At 44.3% G+C, this 18,117-nt stretch overlaps 1 protein-coding gene across 5 annotated transcripts in view; it reads left to right on the top strand.

The window, feature by feature from the left end:
• The first annotated feature begins 1,168 nt into the window (after positions 1–1,168).
• The window catches only part of PLCH1 (phospholipase C eta 1), a 348,896-nt gene continuing 331,947 nt past the window's right edge, over positions 1,169–18,117 (top strand). For 3 of the 5 annotated variants that reach the window (XM_032962321.2, XM_076070315.1, XM_076070316.1), the window contains exons 1-2: positions 1,169–1,901; positions 3,742–3,981. The gene's annotated coding sequence lies outside the window, so the exon portion shown is untranslated. Of the gene's footprint in view, positions 1,902–3,741; positions 3,982–8,014; positions 8,997–18,117 lie in introns of those variants that run through there. The other 2 variants (XM_076070318.1, XM_076070313.1) reach the window with 2 other exon arrangements.

The following is an 18,117-nucleotide window of genomic DNA, read 5'->3' as shown; positions in this document are numbered from 1 at the left end:
GAAGACGGTTGACTTTTGGACAGCAAACAGCCTCCCACGGCCCACACTTTCTGTGCACTCCTCCTGGGAAGAAAGAAGAAACAAAAGCAATAATAACCGCATTTTGCCACCCTATTCCAGGCCTTTAATTGTCCAGGTGCCAGCTCGGCCCCGCCCCCCCCCCGCCTCCCACCCCACCCCCTAAACGTAACAATCGGACAAACAGAATAATAATGGGAATTTTCCTGGGTCTGGGCCATCCAGTGTGGATTGCTCTCCAATAACTCCAGCACTGCCCACCAACCGTCACCCTGCCACCCCCATCCACTCTGCCCGGCTAGGCCTGTGGATTATGGCTGGTGAATAATGCACATGGAGGGCGGTGGACGAAGGGGATTGGGAGAGTGGAGAGGATGGAGGGAGGAGGGGGACGGAGGTCTGGGAAGGAGGAGGCGGGGAGCGCCGGCGTGCTCCTGTATAGGGCACGGCTGGCCTAATCCGCAATCCTTGTGCCAATGAAAAGCCGTGACAAATCCAACAAAAGTGACCTTCCACAAAGACCTCCATGTTTTCTTTCACTCTCCAAACCCTCCACCCAGGTTCTTCCCTCCCCCCCCCGCTCCTTCACTTTACAAGTTAATTATTTAATTAATCTCTCTTTTTTTGTCATCCTCTCGCATCAAGTTTGCCTGTTTGGGTTGCGAGAAGGTTGTGTTAATGTGTGTTTTTAGTTGTTCTGCAAAATGGGGTGTGTGTTCCGACTCTGGAGCGGTGGCGCAGTGCTTAGCACGCTGCACTACGAACCCGGCCTCCCGAGTTTGATTCCCGCTCACGGCCAACAACACCGGTGACAATTATCTGAACCGGTCCTGGGGCTCCTCTAGGTCGACTCAGCCTCAAATGAGTACCTCGTGGCGATGTGTAAACATCGCCACGAGGGAGACAAAGGCGGCGTGGTGCTGGCCACCCAAACCCCCCCCCCCCCCTCGTGTACCATTCCAGCCTTCATTAGGTGCTCGCCAACAGCACTTGCCCCCAAAAATCTGTTCAGGCTATACAGGGGACATTTGTCTTTGTTGATCTGGAAGCTCGCACGTGCGTGTGTGTGTGTAAGCCTGCGTGCGTGTCTGTCCTTGGGTGTGCACAGGACTTGGTGGGGCTTTATTGGTCTCCCTACACAAAGGCAGCTTTCATTGAGAGTGGCTGCAAGCAGTGTCCTTTCGTCTGTCTGTTGCGCGAGTTGGAGCCGTTTGTGCAATACGTGTACTTTCGCCCCAACTGGCTTTAAAAAAAAATAAAACTTCGTGCAATGTTTTGATTGCGGTTCTAAAACAAATGCATATTTCTGGCCGCATCAGCTATTACCGCCGTGCGATTTAAAGTCGTGGTTATAATAATCTACAATTATGCTTAACTACTGAAGTAGTCTGCTGCTTTCGGATTGGCTCGGTGATATTCGCAACATTACATGTGCGCGTGTACTGTGCATAGCGAGGTTTTTTTTGTTTAACCTATTCAATTGCCTCCTGTGGAAGTGTTGGTGCGAGCGAGATGGCGACTTTCACGCGGTTGCTCCTGTTAAGTGTTCTCTTGCTCTGAACAATGCACAGTCGGGCAGGACACCGACTGCCGTCACCTGGCCACTGGCCATCAAACCGTCGCTACGAATAGCAATCCGTTTTGGATGAATGCAGTCCCCCCGAGATACGAACGTCCGACTTACGAACACCCGCACTTACACTAACGAAGCGACGCCGTAAGACGCTAATTTTTTTTTGACCATCCGACTTGCGAACGCTCGGTCGCGCTCACGAACGGAACCGTTCGAACTATTTTGTTCGGAGGAGCGAGATGTAATGAGTCCCAGAATCTCCCGTGATGCACGCCTGCTTCTGACAAGCAAGCCAGCATCAATACTTAAGGTAAGTGAAAATAACAGATATGTATTTATTTTGATGTTATTTTCTTTGATTCTTTATTTTCTATACGGTATTTATTACAGTATTACATGCAAGTGTAACGTATTTTGTTTCTTATTTATGAGTTTAACAATGCTTCCCTGTTTTGTTGAACGGTAACACATTTATGTACTGTGCAGTACAATTAAATATTGAGTTCCGAGATATAAACAAATCGACTTACGAACTGGTCTCAGGAACATTATTTGTAAGTAGAGTACTGCCCGTACAGTGCAGTATTTTTCTCCCTTTAAGCATATTGCCAGGATAATATAATCAATACGTAACAAATTTCCATTGCTGGACGATTTCTGGGGATGCTGCTGTGGCTAGGAGATGTTAACTACCTCGCCTGGTATACAGGAGGTCGTGGGTTGTATCTTTGTGTGTGTCTCTCTCTCTCTCATCATCATCACGGTGGCTAGGAGATGTTAACCACCTTGCCTGGTATACAGGAGGCCGTGGGTTGTATCTTTGTGTGTCTCTCTCTTTCTTTCTCATCATCATCACGGTGGCTAGGAGATGTTAACTACCTCGCTTGGTATACAGGAGGTCGTGGGTTCAAACTCGACCCTGATGCCTGCTGTATATTTGGAGCTACATCGTGGGACCTCCCTTGCCAGTATCACAATATAAGAATAGGTTTTACCCTTTCTGGCAATAAAACAGTTGTGTTAAAATGTTAAAACCTTTTGCAAGGAATCATGTATTTCTCTAAGAAAGCTATCTCTGGTGTGGACCAATCAGTTTCAAAGACAATGCATCATATATGACCAGAGCATGTATTTTGGTTTTGCATGTTCACCACAAGTATCTGTGGTTAATGCAGACATGATTCCTTGCAAAAGGTTTCAGTTTGGTGTTTTAACATCTTAACACCTATATTCTTGGTTCTTTTGGTAAAGTCACGTAGAAGGGAAACAATAATAAAATAATAAAAATATTGTTTTATATTTGTAATAAAAATATTGTTTTATATTTGTATTATTTTATTGTTTCCCTTCTACGTGACTTTACCGAAAGAACCAAGAATATGAATTCCTGCAGTCACGAAAGCTTTGAATAAAAATCTTAACACAACTGTTTTATTGCCAGAAAGGGTAAAATCGATTCTTATATGTGTATTTGAAGTTTGCATGTCTCTCTACCCGTGGTCACGTTGACTCTTCTCCGGGTCTTCCGGTTGTTCCCTCCACATTTAGAAACACGCGTTTGCAGTATTTGGCAGCTATAACATTTCCACGCGATAAGCCACTTCGTTGGGCTATCATTTGTGGCCAGGTCACTTCTGAAAAAGAGCTACAGAGCTCAGTGGGCTTTACCTGCTAAAATAAAACGTGTAGTTTTGTTTTCGTTTCGTTTAGCCATTGCTGAATAGTGTGACACCACTGTTTGCGTGCAAACTATACAGTGATGTAAGTACATCGTAGATTCAGCCAAATAGTCTACCCATTCCATGTCAAGTGCGTTACGTGATCTGATATCTCAATATAAAAAACTTTCGGTTATAGAGAAATTCGAAAATATAACCTTTAATTATCTATAGTAAAAAAATTAAAGCAAATAACGTATATCCTTTAAATGCTGTGGATTAATTGCAAGCGGTGTCATTTACATTGGTGCCACTGATTGAATGCAATACATGTGATAGAACAGTACTGCTCGCATGCGTTCACGTGACGAAAGTATAGTTTTCGACATTTGTGTTTTTAGCACAACATAAACCTAATCCCTGGGAAGATTGGCACCATCTCTCTCTCTCTGTCTCTCTGTCTCTTGACCTGATTTATTTTTTCTCTTACAGCCACTGCTGCTTCCTCCTGCTCCTCCCCACTCCTTTCTTTCCAGAGGGGAGTGAGAAGGAGAGAAAGAAAAAGCTTCCTTGGGGTAAAGTGGGCGTTTCTTATTCATATTAATGTCATTTGTAACTGGGCTGGCCAACCCCCTATAACATTTGCCATTCACCCACATCTGCGTCGGGATCTGGCCATCCATCCCAAGGCTCCCAACAACACCACCGTTCAAACTTCCACGGCCACTGCTGGTAAGTCTGGGAGAGTCATCGCAAAAGTTAAAGAAAATAATCCCACGCATTGACGAGTTGTGTGTGTGTGTGTTTTTTTGTTTGTTTGTTATAACCGTGCCGTTTTAGAGGGAGTCTTTACTTGACAGTCCGCCTCCATTGACAATGCTGTGACTTTGGGGTGCTCGGTTGAAGGCGGTGTTTGCTCTGCTTTTTGAGTACTGTATGTCAAATGACACTCGGAGTTTACGGGCAGAATATTTTTTTTTTAAAAGAAAATTAAGTTTAGCGAAGGTGCGAAGTCCACACGGCATTGTCATCATTGTCGTTGTTTGTTACACGTCGAAGTAGCTTTATCTAAAACCAGACGCATGTGTGGGTTTTTAATACTACAAGACGGTTCTAAGCACGTGTGATAAGACGTCTTGTGGCCAAGCACTGTCGTCAGAACAGTATGTTTCTGTGTGTCTGTGTGTGCCATCGCATAACAGATTGTGCTCTTCAAGGAACACCTGACCGCATCTTTGAATCTCTTAAGTCGATTATTTTTTCTTCTCCTGTAAAAAAAAGAATGGTTTATAGTGTGCTGTGTACACAGACACGTATCTGGTCTTTGACCTTGTTGAAAGAGTTCTGCTGCTTAGGTTTCATCTCTTGAAAGCGGGGTTTGTGTTCAGTTTGTCTTCCTTCTCACGCACCTCCGATTAGCACGGTTGGCTACGTACGGTGCTAAGAAGTTCAACGTACATTCAGTGACCTTGCTTGTACAGGGGAAGAGGGGTGGGACACGTGGTCTTGGCCACTGTGCTACGAACACGGCAGCCTGGGTTTGATTCCTCGTCACGGATGGCATCAATGAGTGACATCTTAAGCAAGCCTGGGTGCACCCCCTCCCTTCACCCTTCACCAACTTGCACTGCCCAGCGTGGTGAAGTATGGCAAGAACAACTCCCATGACCCCAAACGGCATGGGAACGTCACCCAGCGATGGATTACCAAATGGATGGATGTAGAGGTGGTCGCCAGTGGTTTTTCCTTTCCGGTACAGATCACTAATATAAAAACAGAAATTTTTTATGTATTTATTTTACCAAGTAAGTATCACTGATGCTATGTAGCTCTTTGTCAGAAGCGACGTGGTTATCACGAATGGTATCTCGACGAAAGTTGGCTTATTGTCGTATGGAAATGTATAGCAGAAGCCAAATACTCTAAACGCGTGATGTTAATTCTAAATGTGGAGGGGAAAACCGGAGGACCCGGATAATAAAAAAAATCCACGCGTTTGATTGAGATTGAGTCAACGTCAAAGTGATAGCCCTGAAACAGTGGTGGAAAATCCACATTTCTATGACGGGAGGGCAAGTGTATCCATAGGGCAACCACTGTTGACTTAGGCAGTCAATGCTATTCAATGTATAGACCCCAGAGTGATGAAGGATTTGTGTTTATGTATTATTGTGGACGCATAAGTAAACAACTCACCGTGTGTGCTTACATTGTGTGTGTGTGTGGGGTATGCATTTATTTGATATTAATGCTCACCAGGAGCTCTCAATGTCCTGATAGTGACATTGTCTTTGTGCTGTTCGCCTTTTGGCGTCCTCTGGTCTAACACTGTTTTAGACTAGGCTCTAAAGAAAGCTGTCTCTGGTCTGGAACAATCAGTTCAAAGACAATGCATCATATACTACCAGATGTATGTCTTTTGTTTGCATGTTCACCGCAAGTATGAAGTGTGGTTAATGCGGGTATGATTTCTTGCAAAAGGTTCCTGTTTGGTGTTTTAACATCTTAACACAATCTTCTTTGGTTCTTTCGGTAAAGTCACGTAGAATGAGAATAAAATAATAAAATAACACAATAAAATTCTCACGACGTTTCGGCCACAACGCAAGCGGCCGTCTTCAGGTGAAAGGTACAGACCTGTCGAGACGACAGAGCCGACAGGTCTGTACCTTTCACCTGAAGATGGCCACTTGCATTGTGGCCGAAACGTCGTGAGAATTATATTGTGTTCTTTTATTATTTTATTATCATTCTACGGGACTCTACCGAAAGAACCAAAGAAGATGAATCCTTGCAGTCACGAAAGCTTTAAATCGAAATCTTAACACAACTGTTTTATTGCCATAAAGGAAAAATACCTATTCTTATATTAATGCATAATGTTGAACAGCACGTTACATAACCGTGTATGCATAATGTATAATTTAAAAACTGCTGTTTACCACGCGTGCAAACGTTTAACTTTATTGCGGTACTGCAGGGTAAAGAGCAGAGCTTATATATAAAAACATAATCAACGACCCTTCATACCTGAAGTGTACATTGCACGGTGTTGTCATTCTTGACCGCTACTGTTGCCCGAGCTTAGAAACGATGTCACCGATAGCTCCGAGTGTATTTGCGTTATCTGTAAATGCTGCAAGTGCCACCACCCCCCTCCCCCAATTATTTTTTGCCTTCGCTGCTATGCAATGTTACAGCTGGGTATAAACAAGCACGCCGAGTCGAATCCCGTAGCGGTTACCGGTGCGCAAATTGTTATCACTGGCTTAGGGTTGTCGAGAAACGTCGTTTCCCCGATGGCTCGTCTGAGCATCGAGAGGCTTTGACGCTCTGGTCTTGTTGATGTTACTCGTAATAAGCAGGCCTTTCAGAATACTGTAGGATTTTCTGAGGTCTGGCCCTTTTACGGGGGGGGGGGTGGGGGTGGAGTTTATTTCGCAGCTTAAGTTGCGGAAGAAGCGCTTTTATTTTTGCTCCGAGCCACGCTAATAATGTCACCATAATGTAACCACGATTAGCGGTAGCGGGATAACAGCTCAGTGGAGTCGGCGTCAGTGAGTCACTGACCACCTGGACAGGACTGAGTCACTCGCACCGTTCTCTCCGTTTAAGAAATACGCGTCTGCTCCAAATTCCAAGAGCGGGCTCATTCCACTTGTGTCATTGTGGACGAGCGCTTTCGGGGCCGTCCTTGAATGACGTCGAGCGATTTTGGACGATTTTTGACCCTAAAAGTCAGACCCCCCCCCTCAATTATGACGTCACAAAGCTCTGCCCCCCCCTCCCCCCAAAATAAAACATGCTTCAAATATTTTTTCTGGCAACAAAACTGAAACCTTTTTACAAGGATTCATGTCTGCATTAACCACAATACCTGCAGTCAAAATGCAAACAAAAAACATACTATGATAATATATGATGCATTGCCCTTGAAACTGATTGGTCCACACCAAGGGACGGCTTTCTTTTGGGGTCGAGGCTCAAGAGAAAGCCGTCCCTTGGTGTGGACCAATCAGCTTCAAGGACAATGCCAATATATTATCAAAGTATGTTTTTTGTTTGCATTTTGACTGCAGGTATTGTGGTTAATGCCGGCATGAATCCTTGTAAAAAGGTTTCAGTTTTGTTGCCAGAAAAAAGGGGACAAACCCCTATTATTACGTTTTGGTACTGGCAAAGGAGGTCGAGTGATGCTTCAAATCGCTTTAAACTATTGTCATTGAAAGTGCGTATTTAATGTGGCGCTGCACTCTGATGTTGTAGGAGAAACCATTTATTACAAAGTCTATTTCATTAAGTGGAACGTCTTGTCTATATTTATTTAAAGTTGCGGATTTTGATTTGACGTCACATTTCTCAAACCCCCTCCCCCCCTCCTCGTCACACATCGTCACAAATGTCTGACCCCCCCCGCCCCTAGATGCGTGACGTCATTTATGGACGGCCCCTTCACTTTTGCATGCAACACATTCAGAATAAACGTACACGGCATTTTTCAGACCATCAATATGGAAACTGATGAAAAGGTGCACGGTTTGTAGACATCTTACGGGCATTTTCGATTTAAAGCTTTCGTGACTGCAAGGATTCATCTTCTTTGGTTCTTTCGGTAAAGACCACTAGAAAGAGAATAAAATAAAACAATAAAATTCTCACGACGTTTCGGCCACAACACAAGTAGCCGTCCTCAGGTGAAGAAACAGGACTGTCCAGAAGACAGCGCTGTCTTCTGGAAGATCTTGGTTCTTTCTTTACCATAAGAACCAAACCAAAGAAGATCTTACGGGCATGTTTTGATACCGGGTGACTCAACGGCTTCGAGGATCCATCATCGCTCACCGCGACTGTAAATGAGCTGAGCACCAACCGTGCGAATCGGGGGTCTGAATTGGTCTACAGTGGAGGCGGGCTCTGATCCACGAACTCTGCCACTTGGTTTCACACGAGCAGTGGGGTGTGCGTGACACACGCGAGCTGGAGGGCAATCGGGGGATGGGCCGGGAAAATGTGATTCTGGCTTGGGAGCCCCCGTAAACATTCACGTGAACCCACGGGTTCGCCCAGCTAGGTTCGTTTCACCGTGCACGATGCGTGGAGCCCTCGTGGAATTGTTTTGCGTTCCACCGAAACTACCGCTTGCTTTCATTGTGCCGAGTGTCTCGCGGGTTAGGTTTTAGGGGCAGGAGCACCACCCGTACATACCTGCACGCAGGAGCGGCGTGCTCGCCTTCTGGTAAAGGATGCAATGGGCGCAACCTCCCGCATGGAATGTGACCGTAGAAGGCACGGCATGGCTACGATGTGCCAACACCTTCCCAGGACTTATTCTCCGAGCTCGCCACAACAAGCGTTCGTTCGCCTTCCCACCAACCAACTAACAGACGTTGCTGCTGCTCCGTCGGCTATGGGCACCATTAATACTTCCCGTTTGGCCATGAATCAAAATGTAAAACCAGTGGCCGCGTGTGCGTGTGTGTTAGCACAAGGTTTCCCCTTTGGGCGTAACAAGGAGGAGGAGGTTGACGATGATGGTGGTGGTGATGTTGGGGCAGGCTTGTGCAGGTGAGAGCCACGCCTTCATTCTAGGTTTTTTTAGTATTTGCATCGCCGTGGCGAGAGTTTTAGAGGGAGAGAGGGGAGTTTGTAAGAGCGCGGCTGCGGAAGGACTGTCTGTCGTATGCCTGCCTCTCTCAGCGCCGACTCACAGAGAAGAGCCCAGACCGGCCCTGCCCGGGTGACCCGAGGTACGTGTCGATGTCTCTTCGAGTTCGTGAAGAGGGCTTTTTGTAAGGCGCGTAAATATTCCCCGCCGTTCACGTCGGCAGGTTCCGCTCGAACAGGCACCACCATTGCCAAGGTCGAGGTAAAATGAAACCGGTATTTTTTGGCTCGAGGTACTGTGCTTGTCAGGACACGAGGCACGGGGCTTTACACTGTGCCACGAGCTGCTGCTGCTGGTTTTTTTTTACATTTGATCGCGCGGCGCTTTAAGACGATTGTTCTACACATCACTCTCCATCCTCCAATGCGTGGACAATGAAAGGATGGTCATTCACGTAAACTCGACGGCCGGCCCCAGTTCGATTCTCGCCCATGGCTAACGCATGTTTGTGCACGTTGGACTTATTTTGCAACCGTAGCGTAGCCAACCGTGCTACTCGTTGGCAAGTGATGTGAACAGAACCTGTGTTTTTGCCCTCTTCTCCCCGTGGTAAAAACGAACTCGATGATGGCATGGAGGAGACCTTCATCATTGGTGGATTGAGAGGGGCTGGAATTATCTTTGATGATGATGATGACTGCTGTGCCGCGTGTAGTTTGTGATTGCGGTTTCAGGCCACATGCCCGCACAGGGTGTGTGTGTCACACCGTGGAAAGAGAAATAGCACGCGGCATTCATGCTCAACATGAAACGAAACTGATTTTTTTTTTAAAGTGTGTATGCGGCATGTAGTGGTCCGGTTGTGTCAAGTGTTGTATATGAGTTTACGCCATCTAGTGGCACATCCATAGCTGGGTAGACATACTGGGTTCAGATGCAGTATTATGAAGAGGAATACAATTGGGTACTATCATCTATAAAGTTGTTTTGTGTGTGCGTGTGTTTAGTTTGTTGTGCTTTCCCAGCACTTCCGATGAGCACGGTTGGCTACGTACGGTGCGAAAGAAGTCCAACATACATGCATAGTTTGTATCGTTAACTTAGTGACCGAGACAATTTTCTGTCAGCATCTTTGCTTATAACGAGACAACTATCAACATTTATAACATCAATATTTATAACATCAATATTTCCCTTCGCAGAACACTTCCTTGGGCTAAGAAAACTATTTTTATTATTTTACCAGTGTCTTGGTGACACATCACAGTTTTCGTGGTGTGTCACCACTATTCAGCAATAGCTAAACTAAGCGGGAACAAAACTAAACTTTTTATGTGAGCAGGTAAAGCCCACTGAGCTCTACAGCTCTTTTTCAGAAGCCACAAATTATAGCCCAACGAAAGTGGCTTATAATGTGGACAATTGTAGCGGCCAAATACTCTAAACGCACGTCGATTCTAAATGTGGAGAAATAATCCACGCGGCCACGGGGGGGGGGGGGGGGGGGGGAGAACACCCGAACTCCAAATATACAGCAGGTGTCAGGGTCGAGATCGAACCCACGACCCTCCTGTTTACCTGGCGAGGTCGCTCGCATCTCCTGGCCATCGTGATCTCCCTGCCAATCGTCGTAGACGATGCTCTATAGTCTATGCTGTGTTATGGCATGCAGCGGTATGTGTGTAAACAGCACGTGTGCGACGTGTTATATGTATATATATACACTGGGCGTGCGTACGCGTGCATGTGAGCACGATGTGAATTGTGCGATAAAGATATTTGATATTTTTTTCATCTAAACCCGTCGAGATAACTCGATGAAACCCATTTTTCCATTACGAACCGACTCCTCTCAACCGCGAAGACTTTCAGCAAGTATGCACTGAAAGCAGGAGACGCAGCGATTAAATGAGATGGTCTTCTGCAGGTGCTGTTGGTTGCATCGTTGTGCAGTTGCTGTGCATGAAAACCGTGAGAGAAGATGGCTTTTTGGGGAGTTACTTCATCCAGCAGTTGATAGATTATGATCTAAGAATGTGTTGATGATCGTGCTTTGATACTCGAGAGCTTTGACGGCCAGCTCTGCGTGAGCCTCTGTGTGTAGTGGCCAAAAAAAAAAATCTCAATTCGCATTTTGTACAGAGTCGGCTGTCAAAAATAGCTGACATCTATCTATGGGTTTAGATGGGGCATGAGAGATCAGCTCTAACAGTCGCCTTCCCTGAGAAGCACATTTCAAACGCAAATGCAGATAAACCTCCACCCCCCCCACCACCACCACCAAATAGACTCGGCCCCTCTCCCTCCCGCTCTAGAAGAGCAAATCCCCGAGGGAAGGAGCGACTCGCAACATGTGTGCACTTGCCGCAGAGTGCGCGAGCTTTTCATTATGTGTTGCGTAAGTAATGTACGCGGTGTGTCTAGTGCCGGATGAAGCTAGTGCGGGGCCAGTAGCATATGTTATAAAGGGGCCCTAAAACAAATATTAAAACACGATTTTTTAACTTGCAGTGTAGAGTTATTGTATTTTTTCATTTGCCGTAGAGACAGACAATACGACAAATCGCTAAGCTAAAACACCCGGTCGTTCATAAAAAGTTGAAGGCGGTATAGTACTATAGTAATAGAGCAAGTGCAGAATCACTGAACCGGAGTTGATAGCTTGAAAGCGTTTAGCGTGGGGCCCTTGAAAGTGCGGGGCCCGTAGCTACTACATGTGTAGTAGCTACTACACATGTAGTAGCTACTACACATCTAGTAGCTATTACACATGTAGCTACTACACATGTAGCTACTACTACACATGTACTACATAAGTAGTAGCTACTGCATGTGTAGTAGTAGCTACTGCATGTGTAGTAGTAGCTACTACATGTGTAGTAGCTACTACTACACATGTAGTAGCTACTACACGTGTAGCTACTACACGTGTAGTAGCTACATGTGTAGTAGCTACATGTGTAGTAGCTACTAACATATGTAGTAGCTACTTTTGCTACTGGGATCATCCGCCACTGGGTGTGTTTGCGGATGTCTTCACGTTCGCACGACGAACGGGGCGAGTCGAGCCACCTGTCATCACGCACAAGGTCGTGCGGCTTTGCACTTGGGCGGTTTGTTTCAGTGTTGTAATTGTCAGGACTCCTGATGATGGCGGAGAGGTTGGGGTTTTCTTTGTTCTGGTGTCCAAAAATGTAAACGATTTTGGGAGGATTTTACATTATGAGACCTCCTTTGCCAGTCACAAGATATAGTAATAGGTTTTACCCTTTTAACTGGCACAAAAACTGACACCTTTATTCAAGGCCTCATGTTTGCAATAACCACAACACAAGCAGTCAAAATGCAAGCAAAAGAGACAACTCTGATAATAATATGCACTGTCCTTGAATTTGATTGGTTCACACCCGAGACGGCTTTTCTTAGAGCCCTTTAGTCTCCACTGGTGTTGGACCAGAAGACGCCAAAAGGCGTACAACTCAAAAACAGCGCACTATCAGAGTATTGAGGGCTCGGGGTTAGCATTTACATTATGAGACCTCCTTTGCCAGTAACAAGATATAGTAATAGGTTTTTACCCTTTTAACTGGCACAAAAACATGATGCCTTGAATAAAGGTGTCAGTTTTTGTGCCAGTTAAAAGGGTAAAACCTATTACTAGATTTTGGGAGGGTGAAAATTTACGAATGTCGCTTATGATCGTGGCAATATGAAATGATCGAGGGGGCTGTGTGGGTGGACAGACCAGAGAAGCCTGGCGGCTGGGTTTGAATCCAGGCAGCCGCCCGTGATTCAAATTATTTCTCAACTATTTATTTTCACCGGGTAGAAACCCGCCGAGCTATGTAGCTCCTTTTGAGAAGTGACCTGGCCACGAACGATAGCTCAGCGAGGTCGCTTGTCATCACGTGGTAAATGTATAGCAGTCAAATAAATCGAAACGCGTTGATGTTAATTCTAAATGCGGAGGTAAAAACCGGAGGACCCGGAGAAAAATCCACGCGACCACGGGGAGAAGGACATGCAAACTCCAAATATACAGCAGGCGCCAGGGTTGGGATTAAAGCGGGTTATCAGACTGTGGTGAGTTAATGGTCTCAGCTGGGTCACCATTAACTACACAACCGCTCACCCCACACCCGCACAGAAATAAATGCATCTGTTTGATTGCCATGCGACAATCTCCTGGCAGAGTGTGCGTGGGAAAAAGTTCGCCCCAGATTAAAAGACAGCTTGAAGGATTCGTTTGGCGAAATCTTTTGAAAATGTTATTTCGCAACCGCTATCGGACACATTGGGTGCTGAACTCCGCGTGATATCTGAATAGATCCTTCGTCTCAGGAGAACGCTGATGGCACATTGGAGTAAGATGGATGGTGGTGGGGGGTGTGAAGGAAAAGCAACGGAATTCAAATGATAATAATAGGTTTTACCCTTTCTGACAATTAAACAGGTGTTAAGTTCTTGACTTAAAGCTTTCGTGACTGTAGGAATTCATACTCTTTGAGTCTTTCGTTAAAGTCACGTAGATAGAAAAAATATATATAATGGCCGAGGTATACCTATTTCTGCGATCTTACATTTACTTGCAAATTCCATGTCTAGCCCCGCCCACTTACCCTTGGGTTGTACCCATCTCAAACCAAGATGGGTACAACCCAAGTCGCTCTCTCGCTATATATCTTCCTGCCTCAGCAGTCCGCCTGCTGTATTGTTTCACCTGAAGACGATTGCTTGTGTTGCGATCGAAAGGTCTTGTTTTTTAATTATTATTTTTCTATCTACGTGACTTTACCGAAAGACCCAAAGAATATGTGATAAGATGCAAACAACAAAAGACATGCTCTGGTCGTATATGATGCATTGTCTTTGAAACTGATTGGTTCACACCAGAGATAGCTTTCTTTAGAGAAATACATGATTCCTTGCAAAAGGTTGTAACATTTTAACACAACTGTTTTATTGCTAGAAAGGGTAAAACCTATTCTTATATTGTGATACTGGTAAGGGAGGTCCCACTATGTAGCTCCAAATATACAGCAGGCATCAGGGTCGAGTTTGAACCCACGGCCTCCTGTATACCAGGCGAGGTAGTTAACATCTCCTAGCCACCGTGATGATGATGAGAGAGAGAGACACACACACAAAGATACAACCCACGGCCTCCTGTATACCAGGCGAGGTAGTTAACATCTCCTAGCCACCGTGATGATGATGAGAGAGAGAGGGAGACACACACAAAGATACAACCCACGACCTCCTGTATACCAGGCGAGGTAGTTAACATCTCCTAGCCACCGTGATGATGAGAGAGAGCGAGAGAGAGACACAAAGATACAACCCTCGGCCTCCTGTATACCAGGCGAGGTAGTTAACATCTCCTAGCCACCGTGATGATGATGAGAGAGAGAGGGAGACACACACAAAGATACAACCCACGGCCTCCTGTATACCAGGCGAGGTAGTTAACATCTCCTAGCCACCGTGATGATGATGAGAGAGAGCCTAGTCTCAAACGTTGTTAGATCAGAGGACGCCAAAAGGCGAACAGCACAAAGACAAAGCATTTTGTTTGGCATGTTCACCACAAATAAATGTGGTTAATGCAGGCATGGTTGCTTGCAAAAGGTTTCTGTTTGGTGTTTTCACATCTTAACAACTGTTTTATTGCCAGAAAGGGGTAAAACCTATTCTTATATTTTGATACTAGCAAGGGAGGAATTAAAATTGGCCAGACATCCGAAACAGGACCACATTGAAAATACAGTTAACATTCATGATCACTTGTCTTTTTTTAAATGAAAATTACTTCCTGCCATTATGAATCTAGATTTGAAGTTTTCGTGGCCGCAGGGATCCAATACTCTTTGGTTCTATTCGGTAAAGTCACGTGGGTAGAAAATACAATAGATTAAGTTAAATCACGTGACGTTTCGGGCGCAACGCAAGCGCCCGTCATCAGGTGGAACAACCACAGCAACAAACCGAAGCGCAATTGTTACTTGCTGTGGATGTTCCACCTGATGACGGGCGCTTGTGTTGCGCCCGAAACGTCACGTGATTTAATTTAATAAATTTTATGCCATTTATGAAGTGAGACCATTATGATACGTTAAACATTCGCTTCGAGGACTGCATTGCACGCGTAAGTGTTAGATTTGTTGATTCTTGCATTTGTCACTAAAGCAGTGTCTGTCATGCAGTGAGTCAAGCTTATACTGTACGTTTTATTATGTGTACAACATTATTGAGGCATGGATTTATAAATTTAAAATAAATTCTTACGATGATAATTCAACAAATTGTCCATCTAAAGACGCGATTACGCATTTGTTATTCAAATGATGTGCTCTTTAGAACATTTAGCCCAAGAAGGCAAATAAATGCACATACGAAAATACAGTAACTAGATAATGCAAACGGAATGGCAATTTATTATTGGAACGAACTGTAACCATAGATTTGTGTATGTTGAACTTCTTTCGCACCGTACATAGCCAACTGTGCTCATCGGAGATGCGGGGAAACCGTGAGGTTGTGTTGGAATGACGTGGGAATCCCCACACTTTACCCTAACAAATGCCACTTTTGCTGATTGACCAGCTGTGGTTAACCCATTTATGCTGCTGAGTAGACAGAGTGGGATTTAGGAGACTTGCCCCTATTGTTTCAGCTTCATCTGGATTTGAGGTCACACTCGTGTCCACGCAGAGCGCCTGCCTCAAACGAACCACCAAATACCTCGCTAATCCCATTAAGGGGCCTCAACCATCACGTGAACTCAGGACATCCTCGCCGCAGCGGGATCTGGCTCGCCGTCGAACAAAGATGGTCGCCGCATCGCGCGCATTGAGATGCCCATCGGTGGCCGTCTGGAACGCTCTTCCGTCTGATGTTAGGAACCCACTGGAGCCGTGCACTTTAAAATCATCTAGATTCGTAACTCATTTCTTGAGAATTTCTTGCTGTGTTTGGTGTGTTGTGTTTGGTGTGTTGTGTTTAGCGTGTTGTGTTTGGCGTGTTGTGTTTAGCGTGTTGTGTTTGGTGTGTTGTGTTTAGCGTGTTGTGTTTAGCGTGTTGTGTTTGGTGTGTTGTGTTTAGCGTGTTGTGTTTAGTGTGTTGTGTTTAGCGTGTTGTGTTTAGCGTGTTGTGTTTAGTGTGTTGTGTTTAGTGTGTTGTGTTTAGTGTGTTGCGTTTAGTGTGTTGTGTTTGATTTGTTGTGTTTAGTGTGTTGTGTTTAGTGTGTTGTGTTTAGTGTGTTGTGTTTAGTTTGTTGTGTTTAGTGTGTTGTGTTTAGCGTGTTGTGTTTGGCGTGTTGTGTTTAGTGTGTTGTGTATAGTGTGTTGTTTGTGTTTGTTGTGTTGTGTTTGTTGTGTTTAGTGTGTTGTGTATAGTGTGTTGTGTATAGTGTGTTGTGTTTGGCGTGTTGTGTTTGGCGTGTTGTGTTTGGTGTGTTGTGTTTAGTGTGTTGTGTTTAGCGTATTGTGTTTAGCGTTTTGTGTTTAGTGTGTTGTGTTTAGTGTGTTGTGTTTAGTGTGTTGCGTTTAATTGTGTTGTGTTTGGTTTGTTGTGTTTGGTTTGTTGTGTTTGGTTTGTTGTGTTTAGTGTGTTGTGTATAGTGTGTTGTGTATAGTGTGTGTATAGTGTGTTGTGTTTGTCGTGTTTAGTGTGTTGTGTTTGTTGTGTTTGTTGTGTTTAGTTTGTTGTGTTTAGTGTGTTGTGTTTAGCGTGTTGTGTTTTTGCGTGTTGTGTTTAGTGTGTTGTATATAGTGTGTTGTTTGTGTTTGTTGTGTTGTGTTTGTTGTGTTTAGTGTGTTGTGTTTAGTGTGTGTATAGTGTGTTGTGTTTAGTGTGTTGTGTTTGGCGTGTTGTGTTTGGCGTGTTGTGTTTAGTGTGTTGTGTTTAGCGTGTTGTGTTTAGTGTGTTGTGTTTAGTGTGTTGTGTTTAGTGTGTTGCGTTTAGTGTGTTGTGTTTGATTTGTTGTGTTTAGTGTGTTGTGTTTAGTGTGTTGTGTTTAGTGTGTTGTGTTTAGTTTGTTGTGTTTAGTGTGTTGTGTTTAGCGTGTTGTGTTTGGCGTGTTGTGTTTAGTGTGTTGTGTATAGTGTGTTGTTTGTGTTTGTTGTGTTGTGTTTGTTGTGTTTAGTGTGTTGTGTATAGTGTGTTGTGTATAGTGTGTTGTGTTTGGCGTGTTGTGTTTGGTGTGTTGTGTTTAGTGTGTTGTGTTTAGCGTATTGTGTTTAGCGTTTTGTGTTTAGTGTGTTGTGTTTAGTGTGTTGTGTTTAGTGTGTTGCGTTTAATTGTGTTGTGTTTGGTTTGTTGTGTTTGGTTTGTTGTGTTTGGTTTGTTGTGTTTAGTGTGTTGTGTATAGTGTGTTGTGTATAGTGTGTGTATAGTGTGTTGTGTTTGTCGTGTTTAGTGTGTTGTGTTTGTTGTGTTTAGTTTGTTGTGTTTAGTGTGTTGTGTTTAGCGTGTTGTGTTTTTGCGTGTTGTGTTTAGTGTGTTGTATATAGTGTGTTGTTTGTGTTTGTTGTGTTGTGTTTGTTGTGTTTAGTGTGTTGTGTTTAGTGTGTGTATAGTGTGTTGTGTTTAGTGTGTTGTGTTTGGCGTGTTGTGTTTGGCGTGTTGTGTTTAGTGTGTTGTGTTTAGCGTGTTGTGTTTAGTGTGTTGTGTTTAGTGTGTTGTGTTTAGTGTGTTGTGTTTGCTGTGTTTAGTGTGTTGTGTTTAGTGTGTTGTGTTTAGTGTGTTGTGTTTAGTTTGCTGTGTTTAGTGTGTTGTGTTTAGTGTGTTGTGTTTAGTGTGTTGTGTTTAGTGTGTTGTGTTTAGTGTGTTGTGTTTAGTGTGTTGTGTTTAGTGTGTTGTGTTTAGTTTGTTGTGTTTAGTGTGTTGTGTTTAGCGTGTTGTGTTTGGCGTGTTGTGTTTAGTGTGTTGTGTGTTGTGTTTGTTGTGTTGTGTTTGTTGTGTTTAGTGTGTTGTGTTTAGTGTGTTGTGTTTAGTGTGTTGTGTATAGTGTGTTGTGTTTAGTGTGTTGTGTTTAGCGTGTTGTGTTTGGCGTGTTGTGTTTAGTGTGTTGTAGTTAGTGTGTTGTGTTTAGTTTGTTGTGTTTAGTGTGTTGTGTTTAGTGTGTTGTGTTTAGCGTGTTGTGTTTGGTGTGTTGTGTTTAGCGTGTTGTGTTTAGTGTGTTGTGTTTAGTGTGTTGTGTTTAGTGTGTTGTGTTTAGTGTGTTGTGTTTAGTGTGTTGTGTTTAGTGTGTTGTGTTTAGTGTG

This window comes from Petromyzon marinus, chromosome 28, assembly GCF_048934315.1.
Source record: "Petromyzon marinus isolate PM22_M1 ecotype Great Lakes invasive population chromosome 28, UKy_Petmar_22M1.pri1.0, whole genome shotgun sequence".
NCBI classification, from domain to species: Eukaryota; Metazoa; Chordata; class Hyperoartia; order Petromyzontiformes; family Petromyzontidae; genus Petromyzon; species Petromyzon marinus.
The sequence above is the reverse complement of the archived record's forward strand: the minus strand, read 5'-3'. Positions and strand labels throughout refer to the sequence as shown.